General features: G+C 41.8%; 1 protein-coding gene across 17 annotated transcripts in view; it reads left to right on the top strand.

The window, feature by feature from the left end:
- MAP2 (microtubule associated protein 2) overlaps positions 1–13,045 on the top strand; it is a 364,315-nt gene that overhangs the window by 68,633 nt on the left and 282,637 nt on the right. For all 17 annotated transcript variants that reach the window (XM_019553948.1, XM_019553947.1, XM_019553954.1 and 14 more), the window contains exon 2: positions 9,221–9,279. The gene's annotated coding sequence lies outside the window, so the exon portion shown is untranslated. The remainder of the gene's footprint in view (positions 1–9,220; positions 9,280–13,045) is intronic.

Raw genomic sequence — 13,045 nt, forward strand, 5'->3', positions numbered from 1 at the left:
GCTGTTTTTGATTTCTTTAACAAATGTCCTTAGCATTAGTTTTCTTCTGTATACATAAAAATCTGGAACAGAATTACATTGATTCATCTACGTAACAGTCTTCAGTTACTCTGGCTGTGTTGGTCTGTGAGACTGACTCTTTGTCCTTATTTTCAAAACATTGATAATAAGCTGCGAGACTTCATCCATGATGCAGCAGGAGTTCTTTATTTTATTTTATTTTATTTTATTTTTATTATTACTACAGTCATTGGGGTAATGCTGAACGGAAGCAAGAGCCAGACTTCCAACATGCGAGAGAGCTGTTTCCTACATTTGGGGATTTCTTAGGCCCTGAAGGCCATAATGCTTTTTCGTGCCTCTGCTTTCTCCAGACAGAGGATTTCCTATTGTTATGCATGATTGGATCTTTGTCTGTGGTGCTTTCTTCCATAGTATGTTGCAGAAAGGTCCATCTGGGGAAGAGGGAAGGGAAGCAAAGCCACATAAAAAAAATCCCATTTTCAGTTTGTTATGGGTCTGTGATTGCTTGTACATCAGTTAAGTTAGTGAGATCACTTGTTGCCTGATATGATTATACAATTTCCTGTGGGGCATGGATTCTTCGCTCTTCACTGCTGCCAGCAAGAGGCATGCATGTAGAGATTGCAGCACAACAGGATTGTTCTCTCAATGGTCAAACATTTTTGAGGTATGCAAGTAATTTCACTTCCTCTTGCAATAACAACATTGTTCCTTAATACAATAGTGTAACTAGGATGGGGTGACTGGAGCAGCATCCTAGCATCCCAGCTTGGTTGGGGATAGAAAAATAACAGCTGTTACTACAGATGCATAGTTGCTCTGGCAGTGTGAAGGCAGCCAGAAGTTGCTGTGGCCCTCATGTGTCCTTTTGCCTTGACCTGGCTTACACATCTGTTTGATCTAAATCAAAGGGTTAGGGTTTGATTTTCCATGAGTAGAGTGGTGCAAAAATGGCTCCATCTCTGGAACAGTAAAGGGGGGAAGGATGTGCTTTAAGCTACAGACAAATTTGCACGTGGAGTGGTTTCAAAAGAGGAGGGGAGATGCAGCTCCAGTCTGTAATGTAACATGAGCAGGAGCCTGTAGTGATACAAATATAGTAAAACTGCTTCTGCTTTAACAATACTTCATCCAGGGTTAATGTTGTGGTAATTCAGCTCGCTTCTGTCTGTATAGGCTTATGAACACGTACCAGTTGGAGCATAACAGCTGTGGTCTTGAACATCATCTCCTCCACCCCTCTGCTAAATTACTGCACCTGGGAGCTAGCCCATCATATTCCTCTTTCACAAGATTACATACTGCATTCTGCGTATCTCATCCTTGAAGGCTTCTTTCTCTGTCTTTACCAAAGCTGTCAATGTTAAGTCTGGATAGAAAATACTCCACGTATGCGTCATTTTACTTAGTCAGTGGCTTTGGCTCTGCACTTGCTGTTACAAATAAAGGGATGATTTATAAGCAATCCGATATGCTTTGTGACATCCTTTGCAGCCCATAGAACTATTATTTGTTGAGCTCCAAGAGAGACTAATAAAAGTATCAAGGCATCGCTTGCTCTTCAGGTCTTCTGGGACTTCTGTATCCTCAACAAGGTCTTGAAGATATTTGCTAATGATGCAGAGATTGCTTTGCCTGTTCTTCCTTAAGCATTCTTGAGTGAATAGTATCAGGACCTACAGACCTAAATACATCTATTTTATTTTAGTTTTTTTTCCCCTAGCTTAAACTCCTCTGGTGCTCTTGTTGAAATTAAATTAATTAAATGTAACCAATTAATTAATTGAACTGCAACAAGTATCAGATTACAATTAACCTTTCTTTTGTGAAGATTGAAGCAAAGAAGCTGTCAAATGCTTCAGCCTTCTCTTTGTTATCCATTATTTGCTGGCTTTCCTTGTTAAGTAGTGGTCACACACTTGTCCTTTATACAGTGTGTTCTAAACCTTTTTGTAATGGTATTTATATCCTTTACCAGTTTTAACTCATGTTGTGACTTAACTTTTCTGATTGATCTCTACATACTTGTACTATTCTCTTGCCCTCACTTCAAGTTATACGCCCTTGTTTCCATTTTTTGTGTGACTCCTTATTGAACTCCTGATACAGCCATAATAGTCTCTTGCTGTGTTTCCTATTTTTCTTTAGTGTTGGGCATGTTTGCTGTTGTTCTTTTTAACATAGTCTTTTCCAGTAACTGTTAGTTTTCCTATACTCCTTTATCTCTTAGGTTAGCTTCCCGAGAAACTCAATCGACTAATTCCCTGCGTTGTTTGAAATTGGCTTTTCTAAAGTCGGTTATGCTCAGTCTGTTACTTACACTGCTTTGTTTTACAGAATTATGATAAATTCAGTCATACTGTGATTGTCTTCACCCGCATGAGCTCTTATCCTTCAGTTTTTGCAGCCATTTCCTTTGGATTAGTCCAAACGAAAAATGGCCACTCCCTTGTTAACTTCCATTTCTAGGAACAAAAAGTTCTGTACATCATTATGGAAACTTGATGGACTGTCCTTATTACCTGATTGCTATTCCAACAGATACCTTACAAAGTCCCCCTTTACTACATGTTCCTGTCCATATGTATTTTTTCTAAAGAATGAGTGGGGTGGATTCAGTTTAGTTGTAGAAGACAGCTGACCACATAACTGATCTTACTTCCACATCTGTCATAATTGCACACGTTTGGCACTCTCTGCAGTGATGCAATGGGCATGTAGCCCATTTGGTGCCTGGCTTGAGCATGCATAAGGCACATGTTGAGAATTTTGCATAGTTGTCACCTGTTCTGGGTAGAGGGCAGATTTATCCCCCAGGATGTTAGGTTTGGCTCATTTCTTGAGCACCAAATTGACGCAAAAATGGTAACATTATTAAATGGCATTACGTTTGTGAAAAAGGGCGAGTGCAAGAATTCAGTGAGGGTATCCTATTAAAAAACCCCACAAAACACCTCTGATTTCATCAGTCCCACCCCCCACCTCCCTATGTTGAAAATATATATACAAAATGCCAACATCTAGACTGGTTAATTGGTTTTACTCTGAGTCAGACATTGGTGTGGCACTTATTTATTAGGAGTCCTTTTCTAAATTTACGTTGGGTGTGTACCATAAGCAAAACTGTTTTGCTGTTTCAACACTGTTTTGACATTTCATCCTTAGGCTATAATGGGGAAGCATGAAACTGCCTATGACTTTGTCATTTTTTGGCAGATTGGATGAAAACAGCAGGGATGGTGGTCCCTTCTGAGGGCATGACGCCTGCCAAGTTTCAAGGAGATAGGTGTAGGGGTTTCTGGGAAACTGCACCTTAAAGTCTTGAAAGCAAAACTTGTGTCACTTGCAAGTGTGAAGGCACAGGGGGGTGAAAACTGCAGGCATGGTAGCTCCTGCTGAGGCCATGAAGCCTGCCAGGTTTCAAGTAGATAGGTATAGGAGTTTCTGGGAAACTGCACCTCAAGCTGCTGACAAGAAAAACTCATGACACATATGACAGTGTGTGTGTTAAGGAGTGCTCTCACGGGTGCTTGGCCTCTACATGACATGGTAGTGTGCCCCAATGAGGTCTCCTCCTTCCCTACAGCCTCAGTCCAGTCCACCACTTTAAATAACAACAGGTAAAATAATAATTTAGTGAGCAGAAGCACAGTAGCACCAGTAGCATCTCAGGCAGCCAAACTGTGACAGAGCCTTTCTTTCCTCTCTTGCTGGAGCTTCTTCTCCAGCGCATGTGTTAAGGCGCACCTCCACTATGTCCTTCCCCCTCCCTCTCCTTACTTCCTGTTCCCCTGCAAGCAAGCCCAGCTTCAGCTTCAAAACTTGAAACATTTTGAAATTTTCAAAATGTTTAGACTGTCCTTGTTTTGTTTCGAGGCTGTTTTGAAACCCTTCATTTCCTTTAGATTTCACTGTTTTAAGCTCAAAACGAGTTGAAACAGCATTGAAATGAAACAGCCAGTAAAATTTTGCACAGCCCTAGTGGTTAGGTCTACAGGTGCATGCTCTGTGTATTTTATATTGCCCTCCTAACCATAGTGTCCAGGGACCAATAACACTGCAGTGCTCAGCATGACTTTTGACCTTTCTTATTCAACAAGTCATGACTTTGTATTAACACCTGGTAGCAAATCCAGCAGTATTGGCCTGGAAGTTTGTCTTTTGTCAAGGAGTAAACATGTTATGGACTGTGCCTTTAAGATGCAATCAAGCCCTTTTTTGGGAGCCTCTTGGGTTGTGTCTCTCTATTATCTGCTTGTCTGATACCATACTATTAACATTACGTAGAAATAACAGACTACCAATGCCAGCTTCCAGGTACCTTTTCATGTGAATCCTGCCCAGTAGGGTCTGACATCGGCAGGGGCAGGGGGCTGTTGAACAGGGTTTGTTGCCCAGGAAGGAGGGGAGGTTAGAGATTAGTTGTTCAATGATGGAAGTTGTTAAGTGATGGAATTTTTTTCCTGGGGCAGTTACTGAATATCTGGAACATGTAGCACCTTCGTAAAGGACTTAAATCTTTTGTAGACAATGCTGCATGACAGGGTGGGGCCAGCTCAGCATTTAGAGCCAAATCTCATTTAGCAAGTCTGACAGGATTAGAGCTGCTTTCCTTCTCAGACATGTGGATTTAACCCAGGATAATAGGGACCACTCCCAACCAACATACTGTAGGAGATGACTTTTCATTTTCTGGCTGGGGGAGGAGTGAGGAAAAGGAGATAAACAGGGTTTTTTCCACCCTACCTCTCTCCTGGTTGTACCGCAGACCCTGTATCATCTTATGAGACCTGCCTGTATAAATTAGATATGAGACAAACCTACTGAACTTTTAGACTATATTCTAAAAAGAAAACATGGAAACATGAGACCCCTGGCTTCTATTTGTAGCTCAGTAAATGGGTTGTTTTGAATTAGGCTTGTCAGTACTCTGCCTTTTCCTTGTGTATGAACTTGATCCCATGGACTTCAGTAGACTTTGGATCAGACCTTGTATAAAATGGGTAGATAACCCAACCTACCTTGCATTTTACAGTTGTTTTAAAGTTGAATAAAATTGCAATGTGCTTTTATTCCCATTGATGTTGGTTGTTTCCTTGCCTAACCTTACCGCTCCTCCCCTCCCCCCCCTTTACACGTACACACATGTAGCAGTGAACATTTTAGTATGGTTTTTATTTAGGCAAAATGAACAGGAACACTTTGACTGTTGTTAGTCATCTGCACTACAGTGTTTTGGTTCAGGGCAGCCACAAACATTCCCACTGGAAATTGGTTGTCACATACAGCACATAGAATCATAGAACCAATGAGTATGAAGGGCCCTAGACAGATCATCTAGTCCAACCCCCTGCCATGGGCAGGAAGGAGCACTGGGGGTGGTGGCAGGGGTCATAAGACCCCAGCCAGGTGCCTATCCAGTCTCCTCCTGAAGATCAAGAGGAAACAATAATAATTGATAATTGGCACCTATATTGTAGCTGCTTGTCTTTTAGGAGCCTCAAAGCACTTGATATAAATGAATTAAGCTTCATTATGCCCATGTGGTATTATTAGGCCCATTTTAAATATGGTAGGAAGGCACAGAGAGGTTAAGTGACTGCTTGGTAGCAAACTGTACATCCAGGGGTAGAATACAGGAATCCTGACTTCTGGATGGATCTCATTTAATGATTTGGCACTGCCCCTTCCTTAAGGATCCCCTATAGCATTTCCACATGATGTGTGATGTGAACTATGATTTGCAGGCCTAGTCACTTTAAATTGCAGTTTGTGAATACATGATTTTATTTACAGCACAGTGTGACTATAGGGTTCTCAATCCACTGTCAGTAGAGGAGTACATGCTGTCATTTTCTTCTTTCTCTGGTGTTAGGACTTTATATTTCCCCCATTATAGCCCTTACTTAACCAATGCTTTTGGCTTAATGTCCCCTGATGAACCTAGATACAGAAGGGATCTGTTGCACACAGACTTTCTTTCTGTTTGTGTAAGGTGAGGGGCTAAGCTACCTTCACAGTACTATCCCCACCTGGATGGATCCAGGATTTCAGCAGTATGGGTGTGATCACACCTCCTTGTGCTGAAGCACATACATACATACATGCACAATGAAGAGAACTCATTGAGGAAAGCATCAGCCCCTTGCTGTGATCCCAGATATGAGTGAACTCTCAGCAGCTCCTGCTGGAGCTCCACCTATGATCCCTGTGCTCAGCTGTTCAGGGTCTGTTTGGAGTCCTTGTTTTCAAGCAGCTCCAGAGTCTGATGCTGTTTGTTCTTTCTTTCCCTCCCCACCTTCCACCCTGTTGAACTTAGTAGCAGGAAAAGGAGGTGGGAAGCAGGGGCAGTACAGAGCCTCAAGAGCTGCATGAAAGCAGGGCCTGTGCATTGCTGCTGGCTGCTTCTCCCCGCCTTTCCCTTGCTACTGAATTTGGACCAGTGGATAGCTGATAGAGCTCACAGCACATACAGAACTCCCAGCAGGCGCTGCACTGAGGTGCAGGTGAGATCTCAGACATCACTGTGCATGCTGCACACAGCCAAAGGTGGGTGTGACCATGCTACTGCACCACCTGTAAATCCATTCCTGTATCCCTGCACTTTCCAGGCCGAGTGGCCTCTGTGCAGGTCTGGGACCTGTGCTCGGATAAGGAGTTGAAAGTGAGTCAAATGGAGTGAGAAGGAGCAGGGAAAATTCACATAATTTCCTGCTCCAGCACCATGGATAATTCCTGCAAAAAATCATGCAAGTAGGGACAATACCATGGGAGCTCTGAGGGTGATGGTGGGCAAAGGTAGTGCCCGGTACTGTGGCTTCAGAGGAGTCCATTTTCTTTAGTTAGGTGTGACCACCATGCAGCCTTTGGCATGAAGGGAAAGGAAATTCCTTCACTGTGACAGTGATACCGTGGGATGATTAAAGCCTTTTATTAGGTAGATATTTGGTAATTTTATACTGAGCAGCCACATGCATTACCACATGCATCTTATTTGTTACATCTTTCATGCACCAGCACTTAACCCATTATTATTTATTATTATTTATTTATATTTATTAACCATAATTAAACCAGCATTATAAACCATACATTTTAAGGATTTGCCTTAAACATTGGCTTTTGTGGTGATGCTTTATTCTATCAGTCCTGCTCTCCATTATCAAAATCAGTCTCTCAGCAGGGAAAATGGCAGACTTCTGAGAGGGACATAGCTCTGTACAGGGGAAATAAAACAATAACTGGTATTCTAATTTCTAGCTAATGCTTAGAAAAATTATATCCAAGAGGTAGTGGAGAGGGCCTTTTCCTAGTTTTGCCAGAGGTCTGCTATGTGTGCTTGAAAGAGTCCCTTTCCCTCTCTATGCCAGGTGTGGTTCCCTTCTTATCCTTTGTCCAATTTGACTGTAAACTCTTCTTGACTGGAACTGTGGTTATGTTGATACAGGGTATAGCAGAATGGGGCATGTGATCTCTGTTGGACTCTCTCATATCTCCTCTTATGCAAGTGAAAAAACTGGACTTGTCTCTCATATTTTAATTGCTGAAATTTTCTTCGTTTGAATAGAACATTGAAAAGGTTATTGACTTGACATGAAGGATAAGCTCCTCCTTTCTAATACAAATGCATAGCCCTCTCTCAGCTGGTGTTATAAGGCACTCTAGCCCATCTAGCAAGCAGGCCTCTGAAGAGCCAATGGTAATTTAGAAGGGAGGATGACATGAAAATGTAGCTTTAAATTGCCATTATGTGCCCCAAATCTACATATTCTGTTTTTTAAAGCCAAGGCTTGGGTATAAAGTAGTGCAGTTTGAATGCTGCTCTTATTTGCACTAGATTCCGCCCACCTCATGGCCTTGTTACACATTGCACTTTTAGCTTCTCAAATGTTGGTCAGTGTTAGTGCTAGCTCACGTTTGGAGCAGTCACAACTTAAAGCTAAAATGTTCTCTGACTGTCCCCTACCTGCACAGCTGTGACTTGCCACTAGAGGTCTGGTGACCAGGGGCCTGACTAGGAGCTACAGCTGTGAGTTGCTGGTGTACGGCTGGTGAACCAAGACAGGTTTCCAACCCGGTTCCAGGTAGTGGTGTGTGAGAGATGGGTTGGGGCGAGTGTGGGGAGAGGGAACATGAAGCGGGGAGGCAGAAAGTTAATGAGATGGGGGTGGGTAATAAAATGGAAAGTAAAAAGAAATGGGGGTGGGGGAAGGGTGGTGAAATGAAAGTAGTCAGCCACTGAAGGATAAAATAAAAAGTTAAAGGATTAAAAAAAAAAATAAAGAGGAAGCAAATTAAAGCAGATACCATGTTTGGGATTGGAGTGTGGGGGGTGCTGGTCATGCATCTTGGGGTGGCTGGGAGGTGAGAGCAACAAGAAAAGGCACTTTTGAGGAGCTTTCCTTACCCCAGGAAAGAAGATCAGCTCATGGAGACCTGAACCAGCTGCCTACCTTGTTCACCCCCAACATCCACTAGATCCCACTCCTAGATCCATCCATGCCCTGTGACCTGGCTGGCTGGCATATGCTCTGCAGGCTATTGGGTTTCACCCTTGGGGATGGCATGGTCCCACCTCCAGTGGCAGCAGAGGGAGTTGGCTTTGTGCCAGAACTCACTCCACTCCATCAGTTGTGTTCAGGGGTGCAGAGTTGGGCCACACAAGGTGGGGAAGGGGATACTGCATCCTAGGCTGCTGGAAGACTGCAATTTGGGGAACTCCATTTAAGAAGTGGCCACACATTAATGGAACACAACCTGGTAAAATGGTTCAGAGAGAAACCTGCCCTGGAGTGTTGTAACTTTAAGCCACCTAAAGTGTGCTTAAAATTAGTTTCAGGTGTTAATGTGTGGACAATCCAGGGGCTAAGAGCTCCAGGAGCTGCCTAAAATTTATGTTCAACAAGGCCTTTGGTAGACTGCAAGGAAGCCCTGGCCATATCCTTTACAATGGCAACCAAGGGAGCAGTAGAGGCACAGAAGCTATTCTTCATGCTGTATGTCACCAGAGCTTTCCTCTAAGATCCAGCTACATAAGAGATAATTTGCATAAGTATAAATCAGCCAGGCCACAGGAAAGAAATTGGGTTTCTATATCCCCTCCTTATAACATTCAGCTGGATTTCAAGATTGACAGATACTTAAGAGTCTTTTCTTTGAGTAGTGGCAATTGACTGAGGCATTTGATTTGTTTCAGACTGCAGAAACCTGAACTAAGGCATCCTGTGACAGATAACTTCACGACTACACCAAGAGGTGGGTTTTCTGTTTGTGTTCATCCAAGAACTGTCAATCCATGGCTTGGGCACCATCATAGACCCCTGATTTTTGCTTTGATGGATCAACTAATAAATCCTGGTGGCATTCTCAAACAAAACAAAGATTGCTTCTGACTGCATTCCTTCAGAGAGAGCATGCTTGTATTGTATATTCTGATGATGTTTCAAATGAAATAATGACTCCATTTATCCTGTCTAACACTGAATGGATTTGTGGAATAGTGGCAGAAACTTTAACGAAAACAAAAATGCATAGTGAATTTGCCAACTTTTTTTTTTTTTTTTTTTTTTTTTTTAACAGATGTTTCTGTTTTAAGTAGAAATTGTCTTATTGACAGTGTGAGTTAATATATCCAAGAGCCAGACATCCTGGGCACAAATACTGTAAGATGAATCTGCAACAAAGCATTTTTCTATTTTCAAATATCAACTTTGGGGTTAGCAGCTGCCAAGAACGTTTATTGCAAAGCGAGCTGGTAGACAGTCTGTCAGTTACAACATAGAATTCATTGTCTGAAGCTGCTTTTCTCTGTTCTCTCCAAACATTTTACTGAGGATGTTTATGGAATACACCTAATGCAAAACAAACATGGCCACAAAAAGGAAACGTTCACTGGGCTTAGCACAGTGTCTTTATCTGTATCTGCTAAGAATAAAACTACACGATGGGCATGACCATGTTTTTGTGGGGAGGAGAACTAGAGATAAAATGCAACAGCAGTCGAGTATTCTTTTTATCTTAATTATTGTGACAGGTATTATTTATAACTTGTGGCTGTTTTCTTCAGCCCAGGGAGGGTGCAATCCTCAGATGGTCTTGGCTGCTTGAAGTTGCTCTTTTTCAAGGAGTATCAGCTTACCCTTTGTAGCCAGAGCTGGGTAGAATGTCTTTTCTGCAAGTTGTGGCTCCTTTCTTCCCAACCTGGGAAATGGCTCAGTAGGCCATGCCTCTTTGTGCTTGGGTTAGATTCCCCTGTTTGTGCTTCTGCCGCTTGGCCTGCAACCAAGGTGGCTATTTTCCTCTTTCTCTGTGCATTAGACTTCTGATACTCACTGATTATCTCACTCCCAGAGCCTCCTGACTGGTTCTTTTCTTAATCTTCCATCCCCAGCTCCTGCACTAGTTCCATGTGCTTTTTTTTCACAAAGGGATGGGGAAAGTCCTGAACTGTGGCTTCCATGACTCTTGGCTGTTCTTTGCAGCCTCTGGCTGACATGCTTATGTAGTCTTTTCCTCTTCAGTCTCTCTAGGTGAAAGAGGAATCCAGAGTGTTTCATAATCAAAACATGAAAGCAATTATTTCCCAGTGTAATCAAAGGATCAGTTGTGGGTTGGGCCCTTTCTTCTTTCTGCCACATTCTAGACTGTTATAAAATATCACTATGTTATTTGTAGACAACCTGCAGGCTGGCTAAGTGCTTCATTTTGTTAGAGGGTGGGGCGGGTGGATATCTGCATATCTCTGTGTGCCTGTGTGTTGATTCTGCATTTGTACACTGTTCACACTTAGTGAGGCATGAGTACAAAAACAGCGTGTAAAGCTTCAAGGTATTAACATTGCTTTCTTTATTAATGCAGCCTCTTGATCTTTCTTGGAACGCAGGAAAACTTCTTCCATTCCAGGTCCCACTAGTGGTCTACACTCAGGTATAAATAAAGATGGTTAATCATCCTAATCCTGATCTTGGTAAAATCATTGACCAATATCCTGTTGACTTCAATTAGAGCAGGATCAGAAACCAGAAACAAAGCGAACCTTTGGGCAGCCTCATGTTGACTTCCACACCTGCAGTTAAAATTCCTACGTGTATTAAACATTCTGCACTTCTTAGCAAAGGGGCACTTACTTGGCTTTGCAGATCACGTACTGTGGCTTAGGTGCTCTGCACCTGTAAACTAGCTTAGCCCCTGTGGTATCACTAAAGGATGCACTGCACAGGTTGGGTGTCAGGACCTAAAATTGGTATGCTCATTTAAATGAGGTAGTCCTTTTAAAAGGCCATCATTGAAGTCAAGGGGAGTTTTGCCATTTACTTTAGTGAGATGTTAAGTGAACTCCCAAAGATTTGTCTGAGCTCTCAAAAATGATTTCAGAAAGTTAATTTAATTCTCTAGCCCCTAGTAGCAATAGAATATTGACATCTTCCATTTAGCTAGGGTATAAACTGTGCTTGATTTGTTCACATTCAGAGACAGTTTACCACATGAAGTTTGCTCTTGTGTACACAGAGGAAAGAGAAATTATCTCCTAATTAAATGAAATAATCAATTACTCAAATCACTTTCAGTAAACCACTCAGACAGTAGAGACAGCTTGCCAAGAGCAACCCCAGTACAGAAACAAGAGAAGGAAAGACTTTAAATTGAAATTGTTCAATGCTCTATTTTTCCCCCAATATTATTTCTTTCTTTTCCTCTACTAGTCTAGACTGTGTTTAAAGCCTGATATATCTTCTTCACAATGTATAAAAATTCCAGCTGTTTCTTTCTATCTTGACAGCTATATCATTAATTTCTTCCCTGCCTGTCTCCCGTCTTAATTACTGCAGCCCTTACAGATTCTCTGACACCCACGCTGGTCCTTCCAGCCAGTCTAAAATTCAACCCTCTAGTAATTTCCTTCCTCATCTGTTGATCCAATCCTATCATACTACTTTGCAGATCTCTCATCTGGCTCCCTTTTGCCTACCACATTAAGATTTAAGCATCTTGTTTAGTCTTCAGAAGCCTGTATTGTACATCTCTGGTGTGCATCTCCAAGCTCGTATTTCACTGTATACTCCTAAGTCTTCAAGCCCACTAGAAATGTCAGTCTCAAAGCTCCAGTCTCCATCTCCATTCCATTCTGCAAGCTTTTCCTCTTGCACAGAATGCTTTTCCCCTTGGTTTATAGCAGCTGTTTGGGGCTTTTTTGATGACCCTTTGTAGAGGCAGGTGAAAATCATCCATGGGGAAAAGGAAATGGGAGTCAGTGGGAGTTGGGCACTTCACTCCTTTTTTGTATCACTTAAACCCCTGCCCTTCAGAAAAACAAGTGTGCCTCCTTTTCGCCACCTCCTCCCTTTCTTAGGGCAGCCTGTTTTTACTGTTTCCATTTTCCCCATTGCCAGTTCTTTAAATCTGGACTGTGAGCTGTTTTCCTTGTAACAGCTGCCTGCCAGCTTATTGCCACAGCATAGCAAACAAATAATTTTAATAATATGGAATTGCTGTGTCTTTTACAAAACAGGAAAGCTGTTATCACAGCATTCAGTAATAGCTTACTACAGTCACTGTTGTCAGATAATACAGCACCAAGAAAATTCATTTCTCATCTAATTTTGCTGGTTTTAAAAAGAAAGAAAGCAGTTTTCATTATTGTTTTGTCTTAAGGCTGATGTATATTTCATATGTTAATACAGAGTGGTACTTAAATACACATAATCAATGTTAGAGTATTACAAATTGTTGTCTGCATCCTGTTTTGTCTTATTCATTGTTTTTAGTGAAATTGGTAATTCTGTCTACCTTTTATTTGTTTAAAAAAAAATGAATGAGGATCCAGAAAATTACTGTTTATTCTAAAAGACACTTGGAAGAAGTTTTTGTGGGTTTTTTTTGCGGGGGGGTTGGATTTTTTTTTTTCCAGAGGTGTTCGGAGTAACCTTCATTTTTCTCAGGGATCAAAGAGAATTTTCCTCCTCAAAATACATATGTGCAATATATGAAAAAACACAAAAACTTCCACATACAGGTTACAGAT

The sequence above is a fragment of the Crocodylus porosus genome, unplaced genomic scaffold (assembly GCF_001723895.1).
Source record: "Crocodylus porosus isolate Cpor-Errol unplaced genomic scaffold, CroPor_comp1, whole genome shotgun sequence".
NCBI lineage: Eukaryota > Metazoa > Chordata > Crocodylia > Crocodylidae > Crocodylus > Crocodylus porosus.